The following is an 11,121-nucleotide window of genomic DNA, read 5'->3' as shown; positions in this document are numbered from 1 at the left end:
GTATGTAAAAAAGTTTAAGGCAAAGACACCATTCAAAGATGGGCACGACAGTACAGAAAACCAATTAGGAAAGGGTAGGTATATGTAAAATAGATGAAGGGTGGGGATCAATCAGAGGAAAGAAAGCCAAATGGGAAGATAAGTTCTCAATCCAGTCAAGGATTTAACTTGCAGCTTGTCTTTCAGGTTTTAAATGGCCTTGGGCTGGGAGGTAGAGTTTCACTGGCGACCCACCCCTATCTGCCTAGGCATTTGGCTGCCTCCTGCCACTCTCACCAGTTAATCGATTTAAATCTATACTACGTTGCATTTCTAACTTTACAGATGAGACATTTTAGGATTTTAAATCTGTTATGATAACACTAGAAACAGAAATATAAGGCACTTTAAAAACTATGAATTATTTTATCATATAATGTGTATAATGTAAAGCATAATATACATAAAATTCATCCCCCACCAACCAGCTTAAGAAACAGAACGCTTTCAATATGTTCAATGCTCCCTATTTGCCTTCCGTAATTATACTGCACTTTCTACCCAGAAGATCTCAATTATTATGCATTTTGTGATAACATTGTCTTGTTTTCCTTAGTAATTTCACCAAGTGTGTGAGTATTCCTTAAAAATAATGTTTACTTTTGCATGTCTTCATATTTTACATAAAAAATCATACTGCTGCAATTTATCTTCAACTTGCTTTCTTTTATTTGCTGAAGATTGTAAGATCCTATAAAAAGCTTTTTAGTTTCTCAAAAAAACCTATTATTCATGAAATTGTCATGTCACTGAATAAACACCATAAAACAAATCATTACTAGAGGGCTTGGGAATTTCTATGCCTTCTTTTTATTGGAAATAAAAATTTACTAGAAAAGCTGAATACTGACTATCTTCCAAATTAGAAAAATGTCATGATCACATGGAAAGAAATGCATGTTGTTCTGTTGTGGCAGCAGTTTTCCATTGTATTTTTTATTCTTCTTTCTACAAATCCAATGCCAACCACACAATTCCAAATGAGTTAAGAATGTTTAACTTAGTTTTTACGGATTATAAAACTAAGCAGGAATGTAAGTAACTTAAGCTTTCCCTTTATTTTTATACACAGGCACACACAAAATTTTAACTTGTTAAGAACTTTGAATTGGATGGCATTTGTTGACTTTCTATTGATCCATTCAGCTTCAAACAGACTTATCAATCTAACATTTTCTCCCTTTTTGTTTACTTCTGTTTTTTAGGGAAGGCTGGAAATACTTCTTAAAGAATTATACATCAATCAAGTTTCCCTTTTTCTCCCCAGTCTGTTTTCAGATATCTGCGAGTTAATTTCTGGGATGGTAAGAGCCAAATACAGAGAATAAAATAACAACAGAGACAAAAATAAGAGAAAGGAAAAGGGCATGCTAAATCCTTTCCCCCACCCCCACCATAGGGAAACTGCCATGCCTTTTTCAAGTATATAAATGCTTTTTTCAGGCTAATGTCTACCTGCCACTCATCAGACGAGGCAAAGGGAGTTTTATGAAAAACAGACTAGATCATAGTACACAGTCTGCCTCAAACAATGTGTGAACTCAACAAATGTTTTGCTTTAAGTAAATTTCAAGTTTCTATTCAGATTTTTACTTGAACTGCCTCTTAAACATATACTCCGTAATCTAAATTCTGTAACATACATATTGAAACATAGCTTATACTTCTAACATTTAATAGAGGTTCTATCATTGTAGAACTTCTTTTATTATCAAATTTAGCCATAAATATTTCTTGTGGAGTCATATTTTCAACATTTAGAAGTTATAGTATTTTCCTATGGAAGTTAGCATCTTGACAGTTCTCTAGAACACTTAGTATGTATTTTATTACTTCTAAAACACTTAGTGTGTGTATCATTCAGCACTACTATATATCACCATCTATTTTTCTGTTTTCTTCATTCGTGTATGCTTTCTCTTCTCAACCAAATACTCAGTTTCCACTGCTTTCTGATTTTTATGCATTCTCCCCTCTCACTAAAACATTATTGGCCACCCTGTCATCCAACAAATCTTTCTTGAGCATCTACCATATGCCAGGAATTGTTTCGAGGGCTCAGGATATAGGATAAGAAAGACAAATACTCTGCTCTTGGATAACTCATAGTGGAGAGGCAGGCAATAAAGAAGAAATTAAACAAAAAAGAATGAGATGATTTCTTATAGTCATTGGTGCAATAACAAAGAAATAGAAGAAGGTGATATGAAGCACGGTGTCCAGGATGTAAGAACCTTCTTTACCTTTTCTTTCTTTCTTTCTTTTTTTTTTTTTTGAGACGGAGTCTCGCTCTGCCGTCCAGGCTGGAGTGCAGTGGCCGGATCTCAGCTCACTGCAAGCTCCGCCTCCCGGGTTCACGCCATTCTCCTGTCTCAGCCTCCCGAGTAGCTGGGACTACGGGCGCCCGCCTCGTCGCCCGGCTAGTTTTTTGTATTTTTTAGTAGAGACGGGGTTTCACCATGTTAGCCAGGATGGTCTCGATCTCCTGACCTCGTGATCCGCCCGTCTCGGCCTCCCAAAGTGCTGGGATTATACCTTTTCTTAAGAAAAATTACGGCCGGGCGCGGTGGCTCAGGCCTGTAATCCCAGCACTTTGGGAGGCCGAGACGGGACGGGCGGATCACGAGGTCAGGTGATCGAGACCATCCTGGCTAACACGATGAAACCCCGTCTCTACTAAAAATACAAAAATTAGCTGGGCGCGGTGGCAGGCGCCTCTAGTCCCGGCTACACGGGAGGCTGAGGCAGGAGAATGGCGTGAACCCGGGAGGCGGAGCTTGCAGTGAGTGGAGATCATGCCACTGCACCCCAGCCTGGGTGACAGAGCCAGACTCCGTCTCAGAAAAAAAAAAAAAAAAAAAGAAGAAGAAGAAAAGTTATACAAATTTTACTGCATGTCTCTTTAATACCATACTGGTCTACTGTCTATCAGCCACTAAAAGTGATTGAATTCTTTAGGGATGTATATCAATCTATCATTGCGTGTCTTAGTATTTACCAGTGATTAGGGTCCAGACTCTGAAAAGTTACATGTTAACATGAGGATTATTGTCCAGTAGAAATACCAGTGGGTTCTATCTGGCAGAAAAGATCACGTCCAATTTTATAGCTTTATTGTCTTATAGGATATAGCTAGTTTTATCTCTAATATAGCGAATTTGTTTCAGTATACCTTTCCGGAATGATACATAAACATCTGTTTCTTAATTTTTCCTTGGAAAAAGGAAAACTATCTTTCTGGTTCCTTTATTGATGAGTGAAATAAATCTAATATTCATTCAGCCATTAGTATGATAGTCATGATTTTAACTTTTTGAAAATTATAACTTACCAGAAGAGGAAAGATAAAATTTTTCTAAGAGAATATTTAAAGCCAAATATAAATGACAAGGAGACAGCCATGTGAACAACTGGGAACTGAGTGTTCTAGGCAGACAGAATAGGATCTTTAAAAACCTAAACCAGGAGTGAGGGTGGAGTGTTGACCTGTACAGAGCCTAAGAGTAGAGGGAAGGGGCCGGGCGCGGTGGCTCACGCCTGTAATCCCAGCACTCTGGGAGGCTGAGGAGGGCGGGTCACGAGGTCAGGAGATTGAGATCATCCTGGCAAACACGGTGAAATGTCGTCTCTACTAAAAATAAATACAAAAAATTAGCCAGTCGTGGTGGTGGGCACCTGTAGTCCCAGCTACTGGGGAGGCTGAGGCAGGAGAATGTCGTGAACCAGGGAGGCAGAGCTTACAGTGAGTAGAGATCACGCCACTGCGCTCCAGCCTGGGCGACAGAGCTAGACTCCGTCTCAAAAAAAAAAAAAAAAAAAAATTAGAGGGAAGTGAGTTTGAAGAAATAAGCAGGGGGTAGATTTTGAAGGGCTTTGACGACTGTGAATAATGACTTTTTTTATTGTCTTTTTTTTAGAAAGAGAGAGAGAGGAGCGAGACTGAGAGGAAAGAGAGAGAGGAGAGAGAAGAGAGAGATGAGAGAGAGGGAGAGATCTAGAGAGAGGGAGACAGAGAGAGACGGAAAGAGGAGAGAAAGACTCATACACAGAGACCGAAAAAGAGGGAGAGAGAGAAGGGAAGGGAGGGGAGGGGAGAGGAGGGGAGAGAATGGAAGAGAAGGGACGGGAAGGGAGAGAAAGGAGAGAGAAACAGGGAGAGATGAGAGAGGGAGACAGAGACAGACAGAGAGAGAGACAGAGAGAGAGGAAAGACACATGCACAGAGACCAAGAGAGGCAAAGAGAGAAGGGAAGGGAGGGGAGGGAAGGGAAGGGAAGGGAGAGAAAGGAGAGAGAAACAGGGAGAGAGAGATGAGAGAGGGAGACAGAGAGAGAGAGGAGAGAGAGAGAGAAGAGAGAGAGAGGGGGGAGAGAGAAACAGGGAGAAAGAGAGACAGGGAGAGAGAGGAGAGAGAAAGACTGAGAAAGAGAGAGAGGAGAGAAAGACACAGAGAGAGAGAGGAACCCAAAGAGAGGGAGACAGAGAGGGAGAGAAGAGAGAGAGAGGAGAGAGAAAGCAGAGAGAGAGAGGAGAGAGAGAGACAGGGAAAGAGAGAGAGAGGCAGGGACAGAGAGGAGACAATGGAGAGAGAGAGAGGAGAGAAAGACACACACACACACACACCACACACACACACACACACACACAGACCAAGGAGAGGGAGACAGAGAGGAGAGAGAGAGAAAGCAGAGAGAGATACACACAGAGAGAAAGGAGAGAGAGAGAGAGAGAGAAAAGAGAGAGGGGAGTACGAATAATGGCTTTAATAAATTTTTAAAATTATATATTTTCTAAGAATCTCAACTTATGTGTTTGTTTCCATACCTAATATGAGTCTTTCAATTCTCTAAAAAAAAAAAAAAAAAAAAAAAGAAAGAAAAGAAAAAGAAAAAAAATTTTAGTGGAGAAAAACATAAAGATTAGCACAAGCAACAGAAGGAGAAGACTAGAAAAGGTATTTCCAATTAAGAAAATATATTGAATCACACACTCTGAGATTGTGACTTCATTTAAGTTAAAAACTCTAGGTGGGGGTGCAAATATTCCTACAGGTCCTCTTTCTTTTCTTATTTTTCTCTGCAAGATAGAGAAACTCCAGACTCCAAAATTATCAGGGATCTGGGATGGAGAAAATAAAAGCAGAGTTCTGTGACCAATTCTGCCTCTGACTGACTGTGATTTTAATAATGTTGTAGCTTCTCCATCTCCACCGTGAGGCTGTAATTGCCTAGAGATCTGGGTGAGTCCTCCAAGGAAAGGGTTTAAGATAGCTACAATTAGCTGTAAGTTACATTGACTTTTAAGAGAGATTCCAGACCCTGTGGCTTAAGGGCTGTCTTTTTCCACCTTGCTTTGCCTGCATGTTTCCTCATATGGCAGGGGGAATAACAAAAACAAAACGGGCAACTGTAGTTCCTTAATCTTTTCTTCTTGTGACCAGAATACTCTGTGTTGTTAACATTTCACTTCTCAGTTTATAAAAGGTCATAATATTGTGTTGATTCTGTGTGGTCTTATTTTAGCAATTTGTCTTATTTTATTGGGAAAAAATGCGAAGAATTAGCATAGCAGATGATGGGGACTTTTATCTTTATTAATTTTTGAACTTGCCCTCTTCTCCTAGTTTCTTTATTATTGTGTACTGACGTTTTTGCAAAGTTCATTTTCAGTTTCTATTTTATTTTTCCAGTGTTGGGGAAAGGTCTCAAGTGAGACAGAGAAGGCAGAAATTCACCAGCAAATCCAAACTGGGGAAATCCCAGAGTTGAAGAGAAGCAACTTAAAGAAAGAAAACCTTACAAAAAGAAACATGCTTGGGGATACTCGTTTGCTGGTAAAATGATCTGCAGAAAATTCTGAGATAAGGGGTGTGAAAAGTAAGACAATGCAGGCATAATTATGATCAGACTATCAACTTTCCCCTTGTCTAATGGGAGCCAAAGAATGATGTTTTAATGCCCAGCTTCTAGATGAAATATGTATTAGCAAACTATTCTAGGCTTTTATATTCCTTTATTTTTCTTTTCAAAAATTCCCATAACAATATTCTGGTATGCATGCCACATGAGGATACATTTCGTGCCAAAACCAGTTTCGGAATCTGCAGATGAAAGGAGGAAGGTGTGCTGCAGCTGAGAGCACACACTTCTAAGGCGTCTTGCAAGGGTAAGTTCAGAACAGCATATTCTTTGAATACTGTCTGAGTATTGACAAGAAGATTCAAATAGACGCTGCAAACAATGGAGTGCTGTGAATTGTGTACATCTTGAGAAGTAATTTGAGTGGCATGTATTTAAGACAATCCATCCATATTTGAGCAAACCCAAGCTATTTATATTTCCTGGATGTCGGCTTGAACAGGAGGTTAGAAGAATGGTGATGCTTCAGTCTCATTTTAGATAAAAATAATAGATAATCATGTATTTACAAATTAATATACGTCATAGAAGTATGTCAAGTATGAAAACCGGACCTTTATACACTACTGTTGAGAACATAAATTGTTACTAACTTCCATGAAGGGCAATTTGAAAATGTATACACAAAAGCTTAGAAATACTCACGATCTTTCAATCATCAATTTTTCAATAAAATAAAAAGATAAATGTTCAGGATTCTATAACTTATTTATTATGTTATCACTGTGTTTGTAATAATGAAAAATCTGGAAAGAGCCTATAATGGAGGCAGAAATAGAAGAATTTTTAATATGGCTTATTCACAAAATAGAATATTTTGCAGCATCTGTAATGATAAACATTTATAATTATTGACATGGAAATATGTTTTTAATTATAAAATAAGACTACAAAATAATAGTTAAAGCATGATCTCATTCTATAACAATACATTATTCATTTGCTGCTATGTGTGAATAAAACATCTTTCAAATTATTGAATTACACCTTAAGCATTGTCATTGACTTAAACTTATGTGTTTCCTATTCTTTCCCACCACAAAAATTTTTGACTACAGTGTCATATAAGACTCTATTATTTTAAAAAGGCTTTTATGCATATCTAACTTGAAAATTAGAATTTTGATTTTCACTACCACCTTCTCAGGAGAATTCAAAGGTCTCAAAGAGACAATTCAAAGTTCGTAATATACTATTACATATTTTTCTGAGGAAACACATTTTTTCCATGTTGAATTGGATAAAATGGTTAACCCACGGGGTTCATGGACTTCTGCCTACACTTTTGCCTGCTTATTTTTTTTTTTTTTTCTCATTTCCATCCTGACAAGAAAGGACACAATTTCATGAATGGATGCAGAAAGTAGAGAGAGATTTAGAACAGATAACTTTTCTCCCTAATTCCAAGCACTGGGAAGTCAGGAAGTGTCCTGAGTGTATTACGAGAAACTGTACACTTTGGAGTAGCATTGAGGAGGGGGACCAAGGTATAAAAGCAGGTGAGATGAGTGAGAAAATTCTTCCTAGATAAGAAGGAGACGCCTGAGAGTTTGTGGTGCCATACGTTAATAACATTTGCTGTAGTCTAAGTATTTGCAGCTCCTTAAAAGTAAAGAAGGGCACTAATGAAGATTATATGTATTCCTTTTTGGGTCTAGAGTCTATATGTGAGACACTGCTCTTGGATTGGATTTAGGGGTGATAGCTTTATATACATTACTTTTGTATCTAGAGAATTCTGTCCACATGCTCTCATCAGACCAATTCTTGCTTTTGTGCCTTTTATTACTTCTTGAAACCCGTGTCAAAAGAGGAACAACAGTCTGTTTATTACTAAATCAATCCCCCCAAAAAGACAGACCTAGGGATTTATAATCAATTGTGAAATGTTTTTTCTTCCCCAGGTCATACGAAAGATTTGTTTGCAGTTCTTTAATTGCAGTTTTTAGTGACCATGATATGCTTCACTAAAATAAACTTTAAGAAGTAAAATAGGGGAATTTACAAAGGAACTCAGTAGAATATGTGGGTGTTCTCCACACATGAAATTTAGGAAAACAGGATGCATTCAAAGAGGTGAAAAGAATGACATATTGTCTTTCTTGCTAACATAGATTCTTAATTACCCTATAGATTGCATCTGCAGTCTCAAGAAATATTAAAACCTATTTTAATGTAGATAAGTCATCATATAGCCTTTGTAAATATAAAGCCCAAATATCACAATGCTTTCTTCCAGCTGAATCCTAATATGTATGAAAATTAAACTCTGCTACAGCACATGAAGATTTCATAAAATATTTATGACCAGATCAGTCTTTGCTGAGAATAACAAAACATGTGAAGTGTGCAAATTAGCTATCATATGGCTAAAAAATATGTGTATGCCTTTAAATTTATTGGAGGATTTAGACTATGAAGAACCGTAGGTTTTCAACAAATTGGGTAGGGTTCAATATTTTTAGTCTGTCCAATAGGTCACTGTGTTTAAGGTATGATACAAATATTTAACAATTATGAAATGTAATTATTGACTGTGACATGGTTTCAAACTATATTTATTTTTTCAGGAGAGACATGTTTCATTTTATTAACCAACATATCCCAAGCATATTTGCCCATTTTTTTTTAACATGAAGGTAATATTCATACTAATAACAATAACAATACTAATAATTCAGTACCATTATTGAATGCTTACTATGTACTTACTATTCATTATTGAATACTACCATGTATTAATGTATTCATACAATAATCCTGTGATGTAAATACCATTTTTATTCCTATTTCACAGATTAGAAAACTGAAGCATAAGGCAATTAAGAAATTTACTCAAGATCACATAAGTGGTAGACATGTGATTTGAACTCAACTTCTCTAAACCTAGATCCCTCACTCTGAACTGCTATTTTAATCTCCCATATTTAATGCCTACTGTCTGTAGAAATTCTGTGGAATTAATGTTTCCAGGAAATCACTTGGGGAAACAGCTGGATTAGAATGGTTTGTATGGGTGACAGATAAATTGCTTTCACTTTTAATATTCACAAGGTCCTGAGGTTGTTAACAGTACATTTTCTAAAATGGTTTGCAGTAACATTGAATATAAAAATTTCATTTTTTAAGGTACTGGACTTCTCCAGAGCATGACCCTTTACAAATATTTATTCTCTTGAGTTTTTCTGAATTAAATCTCTTACTATGATCATTTAAAAAACTATTTTATTTTTTATAATTTAAACTTTTATTTTAGATTCAATGGCACATGTGCATTTTTATTACATGGGTATATCGCATGATTCTAAGGTTTGGGTATGAATGATCCCATCTCCCTGGTGGTGGGCATAGTACCCAATAGCTAATTGTTCAATGCTTACTGCCCTTCCCCACTCTCCCGTCTAGTAGTCCCAAGTATCTACTGTTGTTATCTTTATGTCAATGAGTACCTGAGGTTTAACCCCCGCTTATAAGTGAAAATATGCAGTATTTGGTTTTCCTCTCTTTTTTTAACTTTTATTTTAGGTTTAGGGATACATGAGCAGGTTTATTATATAGGTAAACTACGTGTCATGGGGATTTGGTGTGCAGATTATTTCATCTCCCAGGTAACAAACATGGTATACAGTAGGTAGTTTTTTTGGTCTTCTCCCTCTTCCCACCCACCACCCTCAAGTAGGCCCCCAGTGTCTGTGGTTCCCCTCTTTGTGTCCATGTGTTGCATTGTTTAGGTGCATTTATAAGCAATAACATATGGTATTTGTTTGTTTGTTTGTTTTTGTTCCTTCTTAGTTTGCTTAGGTTAATGGCCTCTAGTTCCATCTATGTTGCTGCAAAGGACATGATCTTGTTCTTGTTTATGACTGTGTAGTATTCCATGGTACATATGTACCACATTTTCTTTATCCAGTCTGTCATTGATGGGCAGTCATGTTGATTCCATGTCTTTGCTCTTGTGAATAGTGCTGCAATCAATATACATGTGCATGTATGTGTCTTTGTGGTAGAACGATTTATATTCCTTCGAGTATATGCCCAATAATGAACTTGCTGGGTTGAATGGTAATTCTGTTTTAAGTCCTTTAAGGAATCACTACACTGTTTTCCACAAAGGCTGAACTAGTTTACATTCCTATCAGCAGTGTATAAGTGTTCCCTTTACTCTGCAACCTTGCCAGCATCTGTTATTTTTTGACTTGTTAGTAATAGCCATTCTGATTGGTGTGAGATGGTATCTCGTTGTGGTTTTAATTTGCATTTCTGTAATGATTAGTGATGTGGAGCATCTTTTCCTAGGCTCGTGGATCATGTGTATGTCTTCTTTTGAAACATGTGTTCATGTCCTTTGCATACTTTTCTGGATATTAGACCTTTGTTGGATGCATAATTTGTAAATATTTTCTCCCATTCTGTAGGTTGTCTGTTTGCTCTGTTGATAGTTTATTTTGCTGTGCAGAAGCTCTTCAGTTTAATTAGTTCCCATTTGTCCATTTTTGTTTTTGTTGTAATTGCTTTTGGCATCTTTGTCATGAAATCTTTGTCAGGGCCTATGTCCAGAATGGTATTTCCTAGGTTATCTTCCAGGATTTTTATGGTTTTAGGTTTTACATTTAAGTGTTTAATTCATCTTGAGTTGATTTTTGTATATGGTGTAAGAAAGGGGTCCAGTTTCACTCTTCTGCATATAGCTAGCCAGTTATCCCAACACCATTTATTGAATAGGGAGTCCTGTCCTCATTGTTTGTTCTTGTTAACTTTGTTGAATATTAGACAGTTGTAGGTGTGTGGCATTATTTCTGGGCTCTCTCTTCTGTTCCACTGGTTTATGTGTCTGTTTCTGGACCAGTACCATGCTGTTTTGGTTACTATAGCCCTATAGTATAGTTTGAAGTCAAGTAACATGAAGATTCCTTCTTTGTTCTTTTGCTTAGGATTGCCTTGGCTATTTAGGCTATTTTTTGGTTCCATATGAAATTTGAAATATATTTTTCTAATTCTATGAAGAATGCCATTGGTAGTTTGATAGAAATAGCACTGAACCTATAAGTTGCTTTGGGCAGTATGGCCATTTTAACAATATTGATTATTCCTGCCCATGAGTATGGAATGTTTTTCCATTTGTTTATGTCATCTCTGATTTCTTTGAGCAGTGTTTTATAATTCT

General features: G+C 37.0%; 1 long non-coding RNA gene across 1 annotated transcript in view; it reads left to right on the top strand.

Moving 5' to 3' along the window:
• The first annotated feature begins 4,858 nt into the window (after window positions 1-4,858).
• LOC117079756 overlaps window positions 4,859-11,121 on the top strand; it is a 69,924-nt gene continuing 63,661 nt past the window's right edge. The window contains exons 1-2 of the long non-coding RNA XR_004435602.1: window positions 4,859-5,321; window positions 5,729-6,204. This is a non-coding gene — a long non-coding RNA (uncharacterized LOC117079756). The remainder of the gene's footprint in view (window positions 5,322-5,728; window positions 6,205-11,121) is intronic.

The sequence above is a fragment of the Trachypithecus francoisi genome, unplaced genomic scaffold, assembly GCF_009764315.1.
Source record: "Trachypithecus francoisi isolate TF-2019V2 unplaced genomic scaffold, Tfra_2.0 Lachesis_group0, whole genome shotgun sequence".
In the NCBI taxonomy this organism is placed as follows: Eukaryota; Metazoa; Chordata; class Mammalia; order Primates; family Cercopithecidae; genus Trachypithecus; species Trachypithecus francoisi.
Note: the sequence above shows the minus strand (reverse complement) of the source record. Positions and strands in the feature narration are given on the sequence as shown.